At 40.5% G+C, this 14,068-nt stretch overlaps 1 protein-coding gene across 3 annotated transcripts in view; it reads right to left on the bottom strand.

The window, feature by feature from the left end:
* Nucleotides 1–14,068, bottom strand: part of LOC122559578 (ninjurin-2-like) — a 236,536-nt gene that overhangs the window by 31,381 nt on the left and 191,087 nt on the right. The window lies entirely within an intron of this gene.

Genomic DNA, 14,068 nt, shown 5'->3' with positions numbered 1-14,068 from the left:
CCTCCCTATGGGTACCGAACTTAGCTATCAGCCTCTGCTCGGCCACTTTTCGCTGCTGCCTGTCCCGAAGTCCACCTTGGAGGATGGTCACCTGAAGGTCCGAGGTCGAATGTCCTGGACCACTGTTCCCCAACTGGGAGGGAACACTCCTGTCTGTTGATTGTTGTGCGGTGCCCATTCATCCGTTGTCGCAGTCTTTGTTCGGTTTCCCCAATGTACCATGCCTCCGGGCATCCTTGCCTGCAAAGTATAAGGTAGACAATGTTGGCTGAGTCACATGAGTACCTGCCATGTACAAGGTGGGAGGTGTCCCCATGCATAATGGTGGTATCTATGTCCACACTCTGACATGTCTTGCAGCGCCTACCGTGACAGGGTTGTATGGAGTTGGCCTGAGAGCCGGGCACCTTGTTACGAACAACGATCTGTTTGAGGTTTGGCAGTTGTTTAAAGGCAAGTAGTGGAGGTGTGGGGAAGGTCTTGGTGAGGTGCTCATCCTCATTGATAATGTGTTGCAGGTCATGAAGAACATGGCGTAGTTTCTCAGCTCCTGGGAAATACTGAACAACGAAAGGTACTCTGTCAGTTGCAGCACGTGTCTGTCTCATGAGGAGGTCATTACGGTTCCTTGCTGAGGCACGTCAGAACTGGCGGTCGATGGGTTGGGTATCGTACCCCGTTCTTGTGAGGGCATTCCTGAGTGCTTCCAGGTGTCCATCACATTCCTCCTCATCTGAGCAGATCCGGTGTATGCATAGGGCTTGTCCATAGGGGATGGCTGTTTTAATATGTTTTGAATGGAAGCTGGAGAAGTGTAGCATTGTGAGGTTGTCTGTGGGTTTGCGGTAGAGTGTGATGCTGAGGTGTCCATCCTTGATGGAGACGCATGTGTCCAAGAATGAGACAGACAGTCGAGAGTAGTCCATGGTGAGTTTGATGCTGGGATGAAACTTGTTGATGTCACTGTGTAGTTTTATCAGTGATTCCTCACCATGGGTCCAGAGGAAGAAAATGTCATCAATATACCTGGTGTACAATGTTGGTTGGAGATCCTGCATAGAGAAGAAATCTTGTTCAAACCTGTGCATATAAATGTTGGCATATTGGTGCAAATTTGGTCCCCATGGCTATTCCATGTGTTTGGATGAAGAACTGGTTGTCAAAGGTGAAGATGTTGTGATCAAGGATAAAGCAGATGAATTGTAGGATGATGTTTGGACGACAACGACAACGGATGAATGGGCACCGCACAACAATCAACAGACAGGAGTGTTCCCTCCCAGTTGGGGAACACTTCAGTGGTCCAGGAAATTCGACCTCGGACGTTCAGGTGACCATCCTCCAAGGTGGACTTCGGGACAGGCAGCAGCGAGAAGTGGCCAAGCAGAGGCTGATAGCTAAGTTCGGTACCCATAGGGAGGGCCTCAACCGGGACCTTGGGTTCATGTCACATTACAGGTGACCACCATTACACTATACACACACACAGATACTCCTACACACACACTCTCACACACACACAGGCACTCCTATACACACATACACACGGACACACATACACATAGACACGCACACAGACACCCACACACACCCTTACAGACACACACACTCCCACACTCACACATTCACTCCCCCACAGACTTAAGACACTCTGCACTCAATACACACACACACACATACACTTTCTCACACTCACAACCCCCAACCCAGACAGACACACACACACACAGACAAAGACCCACATGCACACATATATTTTGTGGGGTAAATTTGTACTTGCAGGGTTACATTGTACTTTGCTCAAAAACTGCATGAATTTATGTAAAACTCCGTTATCTCACTTTTTAGATTAGAATCAATCTAAACATCATGGCATAGACAGAGAACACAGAGGGCTAACACCTTCAACATAATGTCTAGCTATCACTATTGTTAACAGCTAACCTGAAAATGCAACTTTTTAAAAAAAAGGTTTTGTGATTTACACATGAAAGAAGTGAAACTGTCATGGTATTCTAACAGATGAAAGGCTTAACAGACAATCAATTTTTCAATGTATAATTTCAGTTACATCACACTGTAAATTTTTGCTATAAATTCTGTGTTTTAGGTTTGAGCCCTCCACTACCACCTGATGAAGGAGCGACATTCCGAAAGCTAGTGTGCTTTCAATTAAACCTGTTGGACCTGGTGTTATGTGATTTTTAACGTTGTACACCCCAGTCCAACACCAGCATCTCCAAATCATACCAAGTTATGGTATTGCTATGTCCATTCGTCCAGTATTTAGAATGAATTAACCTTACAGCAACAATAGTATATGTGAAAAAGCTTTTTAAAAAGACTTGTATTAATAACTTGCTACTTTTTTAAACACCAGTTATCACTCAACATCTCTCCCTGAGGTTCAGTTGGCTGGACAGCTGGTTTGTAATGCAGAGCAATGCCAACAGCATGCATTCAATTTCTGTATCAGCTGAGGCATAGTAACCCTCAGGTGAAACCATCATCAGTCATGAGAGGTCTGCGAGAACAATGATGACTTTATCTTTCTTTAACGTCTTGCTTTCTGCCTCCTTCCTTTCTTCAGTCGGGTTTTTAGTTTTCCAATGTGCTGGGACTTTTCCAAAATCTAGGGTATCATTATAATCCATGAACTCACAATCTCTGTAGCCAAAGTTTTAAGATCCTAGGATTCATGTAATCAGATCCAGGAGATCTGTTGGCTTTTAGTTCCATTAGTTTTCCTAATACTTCTCCTCCAATTATATTGATTGCTTTACATTCTTCCTTTCCTTTTGCTCTCTGATTTTCTACCAATCTTGGGATACGTTTAGTGTCTTCTGTGGTAATGACAGAAAAAGGTAAAGGTGCTACAGACACCCCCCTCATTAGAGAAAGACTGGCTGGGTTTAACCTGACAATCTCCTTGGGCAAGGAGAGTGCTTGAATAAGAATCCCTCCAGGTGCAGAGAATTGAGCCCACGCTGTTGGGATCACTTTACATTGCAAACTAGCCATCTAGCCAACTGAGCTAATTGACTACCTAATGAACACAAGCCAATGGCATCTTAAGACAAACCTTAAAACTGGAGATCCTTCCCAATTTTTTTGGTCTGTGCTCAATGCAAAAGTTAATTTGAATGGACCAGCTTGGTTTACTGAAGCTTAATCTTGTGCTTGAAATATCTAGATACTGTTTCCTCAGAAGAACAAGGAATCACTGGGGTATATACTTGCCATGCCTCCAACTGATGGAAAACGCTACTTACGCCAAAGCTATAAACTACAGGTATCTCTGGAGATGGCAAGAAAAGGCAAGGGTGTTTTGTTCCAGAGAGATACTCAACCTCCTCCCGCCACCTTAGCAATTAGGTTTTGGGCAAGAACATCCATGGGCAATTGTCTCGACCTGCCACCAATTAGGGACCCTAAGTGGTCATTCAATTAAGAGCTTCAATGTGCCACTATCCCCGATTACCTCCCTCCCTGACAGGATAGAAAATTGTCTGCTTTCCTCACAATCTGGACCAACCTACCTGGTACATTTGGGGGTAACCTCCATTTGCATCAATCTGTGTCCTTGACTGCAACTCCCTGATCCTGACCTCATGATCCAACCCCCAATGCAGTTCCTCATCACTATCTAGCCTGGGCCTGCCTCCTGATTGACCAGCAACCTCATGTGGAATAGGACTTAACTGCCTATACAGGGCCACCCACAAACTGGAGGAGGAACACCTCATTTTCTGCCTACAACCACACGGCATTTTCCAAATCCCACCTCCCCCACCCTATCTTAGATCCAACCCTCCTACTCAGATCCACCCTCTTGACCTGACCTATCTGTCTATCTTCCTTTCCGTCTATCCGCTCCACCTTTCCCACCGACCTATCACTATCACTTTCTACCTTCGCCCCCTATCACCTACTTATCCCCTGGTCCCACTCCCTTTCCTCTCATTTATCTCTCAACCCCCTTCACCCACCACAGTTCTGAAGAAGGTTCCTGCCTGAAATAAAAACTCTCTTGCTCCTCTGATGCTGCCTGACCTGCTGTGCTTTTTCCAGCACCACGCTTTATCGACTCTGATTTCATCAGCATCTGCAGTCCCCACTGTCTATTAATTGGCAAGACTTTTGAGTTTGCAAGAAGCTCATCAAATAGCATTTAAAATCTAATTGGTGCTTGATTTGGGGAGATTTTGTCTTGGTGGAGGTAAGGAATTAGTTGCCTTACCTAATACTAAGGCCACAAAGCACTCAATCCGAACTTAGCATTCAGGTTTATTATATAAAAGCAAGAACATTTCATCAGATTGATATTTTTAAAAGATCTAACATTACATTATTTGTTCCAAAACAATAAAATGTATCAGCTCAATAATTTCACTATAAATCTGTGTTGAAATATTTTTAAGATTTCAGAGATTTTTAAGAGAAAAATGATAGGGTTTCAAAGTTTCTATTAGCCACAACCTGTATCATGGCCCAGCAATTTAGGGAAACTGCAGAACATAAGTGTCCCTTCTGGCTATATTACACTTTTGTGATACTGAACATGATGCAAGACAATGTTCAAACCGACAAATTAATGAAGTGCAAACAAAGGAGGCAGAAGATGGCTCAGTAGTCTCTATATCAGTTCCAATAGCTGGACTGTATCTGTCTCAATATTAATATTATTAATATTAATGGTTGGATCTCAATGGAAGCATACCATAAAAATTACATCAGTGGCAAGATTACAGGATTTGACAAGAAACTACACAAGACCCTGCATGGGAGAGGTAATACCCTCAGATAGAACAACCACTAAAATAGTGTATATTACTGACTGTTACTTCACTCAGACTATCTCATATGTTTCTCTAAATGTTGTCATCCTGTAGAACATAAATAACAAATACTGAGTTAAGAAAAAAAAGGTAAAAATCGCTCAAAGATTTCTGATATTACGCAACCTACAGCCATAGCACCAATGCATTCCACATATATCTCACTCCCCAGGAATCTGTAACCAAGAACAATAAGTTAACAGGAAATTATAATGACTGGTTCAGATAGACAACTTTCAGTTAAAAATCATTTACAGGTTACCAACAACATAGGAAGGGAAAAGAAAGAGATTGTGAAGGGAGAATACAGAGAGTTAGGCAGGAATTTAAAAAGGAGGTCCTCAAGAGTAGTAATATGTGGATTAGTCCCAGTGTTATGAGCTAGTGAGGGTACAAGTAAGAGGATAGAGCAGATGAATGCATGGTTGAGGAGCTGGTGTATGGAAGAAGGATTCACATTTTTGGATCATTGGAATCTCTTCTGGGGTAGAAGTGATCTGTACAAGAAGGACAGATTGCACCTGAATTGGAAGGGGACTAATATACTGGCAGGGAGATTTGCTGGAGCTGCTCTTGAGGATTTAAACTAGTAAAATGGGGTGGGTGGGACCCAGAGAGATAGTGAGGAAAGAGATCAATCTGAGACTGGTACAGTTGAGAACAGAAGCGAGTCAAACAGTCAGGGGCCAGGAACAAAACAGAGAACAAGGTAGGACTTATAAATTAAACTGCATTTAATTCAATGCAAGAGGCCTAACAGGGAAGGCAGATGAACTGAAGGCATGGTTGGGAACTTGGCACTGGATATCATAGCAATTACAGAAACATGGCTCAGGGATGGACAGGACTGGCAGCTTAATGTTCCAGGATACAAATGCCACAGGAAGGATAGAAACGGGGGCAAGAGAGAGATGGAGTAATGTTTTTGATAAGGGATAGCGTTACAGCTGTACAGAGGGAGGAAATTCACAGAAATACATCCAGGGATGTTATTTGGGTGGAACTGAGAAATAAGAAAGGGAAGATCACCTTATTAGGATTGTATTATAGACCTCCCCCCAACAGTCAGTGGAAAATTGAAAAACAAATTTGTAAGCAGATCTCAGTTATCCGTAAGAATAATAGGATGGTTATGGTAGGGCAGCATCCGAGGAGCAGGAGAATCGACGTTTCGAGCAAAAGCCCTTCATCAGGCTGGAAAATGTGAAGCTTTCAGAAATGAGATAACAAGGTTCCAGAGACAGTATATTCCTGTTGGGTGAGAGGAAAGGCTGGTAGGTGTAGGGAATGCTGGCTGGCTAAAGAAATTGAGGGTTTGGTTAAGAAAGAAAGGAAGCATATGTCAGGTATGACAGGATAGATCGAGTGAAGCCTTAGAAGAATATAAAGGCAGTAGGAGTATACTTAAGAGAGAAATCAGGAGGGCAGAAAGGGGACATGAGATAGCTTTAGCAAATAGAGTTAAGGGGAAACCAAAGGGTTTTTATAAATAGATTAAGGGCAAAAGGGTAACTAGGGAGAGAATAGGGCACTCAAAGATTAGCAAGGCAGCCTTTGTTTGGAGCCACAGAAGATGGGGGAGATACTAAATGAGTATCGGTGTTTACTGTGGGGAAGGACATGGAAGATATAGAATGTAGGGAAATAGATGGTGACATCTTGAAAAATGTCCATAATACAGAGGAGGAAGTGCTGACTGTCTTGAAACACATAAAAGTGGATAAATCCCCAGAATCTGATCAGGTGTGCCCTAGAACTCTGTGGGAAGCTAGAGAAGTGAATGCTGGGTCTCTTGCTGAGATATTTGTATCATTGATAGTCACAGGTGAGGTGCCTGAAGACTGGAGATTGGCTAACGTAGTGTCACTGTTTAAGAAAGGTGGTAAGGACAAGCCAGGGAACTATAGGCCAGTGAGCCAGACATCGGTGGTGGGCATGTTGTTGGAGGGAATCCTGAGGGACAGGATGTACATTTATTTGAAAGGCAAGGAATGATTGGGGATAGTCAGCATGGCTTTGTGCATGGGAAATCATATCTCACAATCTTGATTTCACAAAGACTATTGATGAGGGCAGAGCAGTAGACGTAATCTATATGGACTTCAGGAAGGCGTTCGACAAAGTCCCCCATGGGAGACTGGTTAGCAAGGTTAGATCTCATGGAATACAGGGAGAACTCACCATTTTGATACAGAACTGGCTCAAAGGTAGAAGACAGAGGGTGGTAGTGGAGGGTTGTTTTTCAGACTGGAGGTCTGTGACCAGTGGAGTGCCACAAGGATCAATACTGGGTCCACTACTTTTCATCATTTATATAAATGATTTGGATGTGAGCATAAGAGATGTAGTTAGTAAGTTTGCAGATGACACCAAAATTGGAGGTGTAGCGGACAGCAAAGAAGGTTATCTCGGATTACAAAGGGATCTTGATCAGATGGGCCAATGGCCTGAGGAGTGACAGATGGAGATTTAGATAAATACGAGGTGCTGCATTTTCGGAAAGTAAATCTTAGCAGAACTTACACATTTAATGGTAAGATCCTAGGGAGTGTTGCTGAACAAAGAGACCTTGGAGTGCAGGTTCATAGCTCTTTGAAAGTGGAGTTGCAGGTAGATAGGATAGTGAAGAAGGCGTTTGGTATGCTTTCCTTTATTGATTAGGCCACTTTTGGAATATTTCCTGCAATTCTGATCTTCTTCCTATCGGAAGGATGTTGTGAAACTTGAAAGGGTTCAGAAAAGATTTACAAGGATGTTGCCAGGGTTGGAGGATTTGAGCTGCAGGGAGAGATTGAATAGACTGGGGCTGTTTCCCCCGGAGCATCGGAGGCTGAGGGGTGACCTTATAGAGGTTTATAAAATAATGAGGGGCATGGATATGGTAAATAGACAAAGTATTTTCCATGGGGTGGGGGATTCCAGAACTAGAGGACATAAGTTTAGGGTGAGAGGGGAAAGATATAAAAGAGACCTAAGGGGCAACTTTTTCACACAGAGGGTGGTGTGTATATTGAATGAGCTGCCAGAGGAAGTGGTGGAGGCTCGTGCAATTGCAACATTTAAAAGGCATCTGGATGGGTATATGAACAGGATGGGTTTGGAGGAATATGGGCTGTGTGCTGCAGGTGGGACCACATTGGATTGGGATGTCTAGTCGGCATGGATGAGTTGGACCGAAGGATCTGTTTCCATACTATACATCTCTATGACTGACGCTATCCATGAAATAAGCTTCAAATAAATTCATTCATTGTAAAATTAAATCAATGTCATTAGCTATTTTTAGTCCTTGTAGTCTCTTTGTGCTCACTTTTATGAGTTTCTTTTGGTTCTATTGAAGCATTTATGGAAAATAAATGTTTACATACAAAAGCAAGTCAAAATGACTGTGGAGATGTAAGCTTTATTATTAAAGCTTTCTGGTGGAGGGTCATCAAATATGTCTTAAAACGTATCTTACCTCCATACATTTTAGCATCACATCATCATGTTAAAGTCATTTGCAAAACACAAAAACATTGTATTCATCTCATTTACAGGCTATTTAATACTCAGGTCTGCACCGCACCTCTTTGCCTATAGGAAACGTACCTAATTTAATGTATCAAATCAGCCCATTGAATATTGCAAAAATATAAAACCTGTTCACATCATTCATGTAGTACATGCCAATATTTTAGCTTCAGTTATCACAACAAGAGAAGAAAACATACTCAAAGCAGAAATTTGGGCATTTTCTCAGAGGTGAGAAGAATGTCAAGATAAATTAAGTTTGCCAAATTTTAAATATCATCTCACAGTTCAAATAAAAATTAATAAATTGTCATTAGATGCCAGGGAAAACAACACTAACATCTCTTTTAAAATAGTTTAGCGCAAATAAAGCAAAAATAAGGAACGGAAATCCTAAGTATGGGTTCTGTCTTTATTAGCCTGAGGATTAATTTTAGGACTTCCGATTCTGTTTCCCCTTTAATGATTGCCATTCACACTGTGCTGTTTGTGAATATAAAAGAATTGCAAATCAAGTGCGCTTAGGTCACACATCTTAGGTACTATAGGTGTTGTAGATACTATACTCATCCATATAAGTAGTTTATTGCATTCCTGATTTCAGCCTCATCAGTAGGGGGGGCTTTGAAGAGTCAAGAACTGAGTTACTCACTGCAGGATACCCAGCCTTTGTAATTACAGTATCCATCCAGTTAAATTTCTGCTCCTGTGTGACCTAGGGTGATTGAATTAAGGAAATCCCAGTGAATGCTAAGGTGAAGCAGTTAGACTCCTGTTGCAATGTTAATAGAGACTGATAACAATTAAAAAGAAGTTTGAACGTTCAGTTCGTAGCTAAAATAATGTCAAATGACAGAAAGCACTTTTGACTAAACACTATGTTTTTTGTGGCAATTTGTGCCTGAATCCACAAAAAGGAACATTTAATCTTTATCGCATATAACACTATCTATGGAATTAAAGGCCTATTTACAAACAACCTACAGTTGCTCTCAATGTGTTATTGTATCTCCACTTCACCAAGTAGTAATACCAAATGACCAGCTCTAGATGCTTTCATCACTTTTTGGAAAGTCTGTTAAATGCATTACCCACAGTAAACCCTGCTCTAGTGCCTTTTAAATGTTGCAATTGCATGAGCCTCCATCTGTTCTCTTCCCAATGGAATCTGAAACACATTAATTTTGAATCCAAATAGAAATACTAATTAGCTATCTCTTATAAACTTTCCCTTTCAACTTGGAAGTAAATGGACATCTTACAGAAAAACTGCTTACAACTTGATGCCAATAAATCCTTTTTGGGATTTTGGGAGACTCAGAGCAAATTGCAAACTCACAGGCAGCTGCCATTATCTCTGAATATAAATGTCCTACAACTTCATCTCAGTAACCAATCAAAGCCTTTCATCAATTTATAATGAACAAACCACCCAGGCTTACTGTCAGGCAGACTTCAGAACGAGTTACACTTTATGTTTCCTTAACTTTAAAGCTACAGTCCCAAATATAATAATCTTATAAGCCTCATAATTGTAAAACCCTTTCTTCCAGGGCATGGTCATCACCTGACAGTTGTGTAGCACAATTGTCACTTCCCATTTGGCAGCCTAAAGCTAAATGTTGTCTGCGTCTTGCTGCAGTCGGGTTCAGATGCTTCAATTTTACAAGAGTTCCTTGGTGCCATCTTCAGTCAAATGCTGCCTTGATTCTATGAGCAGCTACTTCCACGTCACCTATGAAAATCAGTTCTATTGTCCTTGTTTGAATGAAGGCTGTAATGAGATCTGATGCATGCAGCCAATGATGATGATGGTTAATTTGGCTGCACACAACATTGTTCTAATGGGCAAGCAGGACAAAGCTCGCGTTCTGCCTATATTTTAATTAACAGGCACAGGTTAAATGTGCATCACCACCTCCCCCCACCCTGCAATAATTTCTGGAGGCTATCAAGATTAGACTCCTGTGTTTTTGAGTTAGGCAAAGCTGGTGTCGCAGGGAATTGTTTTGAGTATTTAGATCCTCGTTTGCTATTAAACAAAAGAAATCTACTTCAGTACAATGTACTGATTTAGTTGAGACCAGTATTGTTTTATTTATCTTCTTAGAATCCACAGACCCAAGGATTTACCTAAAAAGTGAAGTCACGATTCACTGCTTAAAGAAAAGAATTTAATGAAACAAAATTCCAAGAGCTTGAATACTATTAGCTACATTCTATCTGAAATAATTACATCAAATATGTTAGGAGTGCAAACTACTTGCAATTTAAACTAAATTTCCTTACTCAATTTTCCTTCCACCTCCATTTGACTGAGAATATATTTCCCAAAATTTCAGTCACTCACTGAAATTAAAAGATTAACCACTCAATCTGAGATTTATTGCCCCTTTTATTTAGTGCTCATGGTGTAGATTCTCTGTGAAGTATAAGTGTCACTAACATCTTAAGTGTTGCCACCTTAATCAAAACACTCCTGGTAATAAGATTCTCTGACTCTGCAGTCTTCCATCTAATCGTTCTCTCTCTGTCGCTTTCACTCTCCCTAAGTTTAATTCATTGTTAGAAGTCCTTCAATTAACAAGAGATTTAAACTTTTTTCACCATCACACAAAATTGCAACCAAACTTTGCCAAGAAGCAAGTTACTTTTTAATAGAAATCTTCTTTCAAAGAAACCGAGCCTTTAAAGGGACCATCACCCATATGTAAAAGATAGTTTTTCCTCCAAAATCACGTGGATCATCCCAAAAGTGGCAGAAAAGCACATTGGATCAAATCAAATCGAAAGGAGTACAAAAGAAATAGCTAATGCTGCAACCACACCTGGAGTTCAGTTTTTTAAAGGACATGAACTAAATCAAATCTTCATAACCAAACACACAGAAAAAGTGATACCAAAGAAAAATCAAGAAGTCAGCTTTGCACAAGAGGAACTTTAGCGCAACTTTGATATTTGATCTTTAAAGGTCAGCAGGAGTGAAGCAGACTTAGAAAATTTCCATTAATAAGGCAAATTATGAAAATTCCTGCACTTGGAAGTACACATTTCTTCCACCCACAATTAATGTCATCATCTGATGTTTCACTAGATTTGTGCAGAATCTCCTATCTGTTATATGTATGGTAAATGAGGAAGGCATTCCCCATTCCTGATGAAGAGCCTATGCTCAAAACGTCGACTCTCCTGCTCCTTGGATGCTGCCTGACCAGCTGTGCTTTTCCAGCACCACACTTTTTGACTCTGATCTCCAGCATCTGCAGTCCTCACTTTCTCCTAAATGAGGAAGGCAAAAGGTTCACACAGAATGCAGGAATATGCTGCATATTTCACAGGCATTACCTCTGGCAATTACAAATAGGCAGCTTTCTAATAGAAACTTAGTTCTATGTTGTGGTTAGACATTGAAAAGAGGCAGTAAATTCAGTAAGTACTAATTTATTCTGGCTCAGAGAACCAAATCAAAAAACAATTTACAACATCTGTTCAAATTGCAAGTAGTCCTTTGTGCAGCAGATTACATGGAGACTCATATCTTGTTTCTGATATGGTTTGAGGGGTTCCTGGAAAATTTTGGGAAACAGCCCTTGAAAGCATTGGATTTTTTTTTACATTGAATAATAATATTGAAGGTCTTAAAAAGAGGAAAAGGCCAATTCTCATAGATCAACCCAAACTTCATGGTTTCTGTACTTATACACGTTATTTATGTTTTTAATATATTTAAGTTGCTTGATTCAATTATATTCTTGGTAACTTTCATACTTTGGATTAAAAAAGTTCTACTTAACTTTCCTTTAACACGTAACTGTCTAATTTTTAAATTTCTTTCCCTCTGGCATTTGAACCCTTTGCTATAGGCAAAAAATTTGTCTTGATTATTTCTAATAATTCTCTTCATAATCTTGAACATTTAACTTAAGCAATTTAGAGGTGCCTTCTTCATAAAATTAAACAATTCCAACATTAAGATGTTGTATCAAAACTTTAAATGTGAATTTTGTCACAGTAACTTAAGCATTTTAGTAATGTGTATTTCTGCACTTTGAACTTCCATTATTTTTCATTTGTGGTAAAATAAGAGGAAATTCCATGCTGTATATTAGTAGAAATAAATGGGTTTTGTACACTGAATGTAAATATAGTGAAATAAAGCATTTTAACCAGGTGCAGTGACTTGGAAGAAATAAACCAAAGCTGAAGGAGGCATTTGTACCCAAGAGGTGGGTAGCAAGAGTTAGAAAATTTCCATGTGAAGCCAATTCACCTTGTGCAAAAGAATCTGCAAAAAGAATCTGTAGAGTGCGGCCTAATTGGAGTCAGGTCTGCTGCCCCTAGAAAGAGTTTGGAAACAGCAACAAGGGCTATTTGCTGAGGTGAACTGGTTATATGGCTTACCTTGGTGCTTTAGGACTTTGCTTCAGTTATTTTACTTAATATAGGGCCTGCTAGCATTCAACACTTACAACCTCTCATCTTCCCAAATATACCTCACTCATGCCAACTCATGCTTCTGTATCCATCTCCCAATATACTTCCTATCGCCCTTATCAACCTCTAGCGTTTCTGTGCACTCTTTACTAAACCAATAAACCACACGAGAATAATGGTAGTAATTAAAATATTTACTTAAAAGGTTGTTCATTAATGCATAACTTCCTTTAAAAAATACTTTAAAAGTCTTGATCATCAGATCTTTAAGGTATCACAGCAGAAGGTATGGGCACTTGATACCTTTTTAAATCTTGTGTAAATCAATAGTGTTGAAAATGTGTTGCTGGAAAAGCGCAGCAGGTCAGGCAGCATCCAAGGAGCAGGAGAATCGATGTTTCGGGCATGAGCCCTTCTTCATGCCCGAAATGTCGGTTCTCCTGCTCCTTGGATGCTGCACTTTTCCAGCAACACATTTTCAGCTCTGATCTCCAGCATCTGCAGTCCTCACTTTCTCCTAAATCAATAGTGTGCAATGGACAGAATAGATCTAGGAGAATAAGTTGTCAATCAAGCAGAGTTTTTCCTGGGCTCAGCTGTTTCAACTGAACAATAGATGTCTGGACTCTCAGCCAAACGTAATTCTGTGTTTTTGGCTGAGAGCCCAGACACCCATTGTTCTGGTTTAAGTGTAGGTTGGTTTAGAGGGTATGAGGGGCCATTGGACCTGAGTGGAGACGGATGGGTTGATATGAAAGGAATGAGAGGCACAAGAGCGTATGGACAAGACTTTTTCAACTTCCATTTCAACAGGTTCTCTCATCCAGGTTATAGTTCAACACAGCTCAGAAGCAGTGTGAGTCCTTGGCAAGATGGCCCAATTCCACAAACCTTGCAGGAAGCTAGAAAATTATTGTCCCCATGAAGTAGGTAAGCGGTTTCGGAATATATCACACCAACCCACACCTGTATCCATTGCTGACAAAATTTGGGTGCCAAAATGGGACTGACAATCCAGGAGACAGGTCTTGCACAGCATTTTTAAAGGTCTGCAGAGACTCTCCAATTCTTAAAAAAATTACCTGAACCCCACAAAGGGAATTAGTTATGATATAGTGACAAGCTAGGAGGGATTTGGAATAGTGTATGTATTTGCTGCATTAGCACCTTCCTCAAGCTATTAAAGGAACAAAAACACAAAAGTAAAATCTACATACGCATTGTTGAAAAAATTGTGCACATAATCGTTTTAATTGTAATCAGATGCATCACAGTTTGAGCAA

Source organism: Chiloscyllium plagiosum, unplaced genomic scaffold (genome assembly GCF_037043375.1).
Source record: "Chiloscyllium plagiosum isolate Xiang-an unplaced genomic scaffold, Cpla_swu_hap1 HiC_scaffold_19, whole genome shotgun sequence".
NCBI classification, from domain to species: Eukaryota; Metazoa; Chordata; class Chondrichthyes; order Orectolobiformes; family Hemiscylliidae; genus Chiloscyllium; species Chiloscyllium plagiosum.
This window is presented reverse-complemented; position numbering and strand designations above follow the sequence as displayed.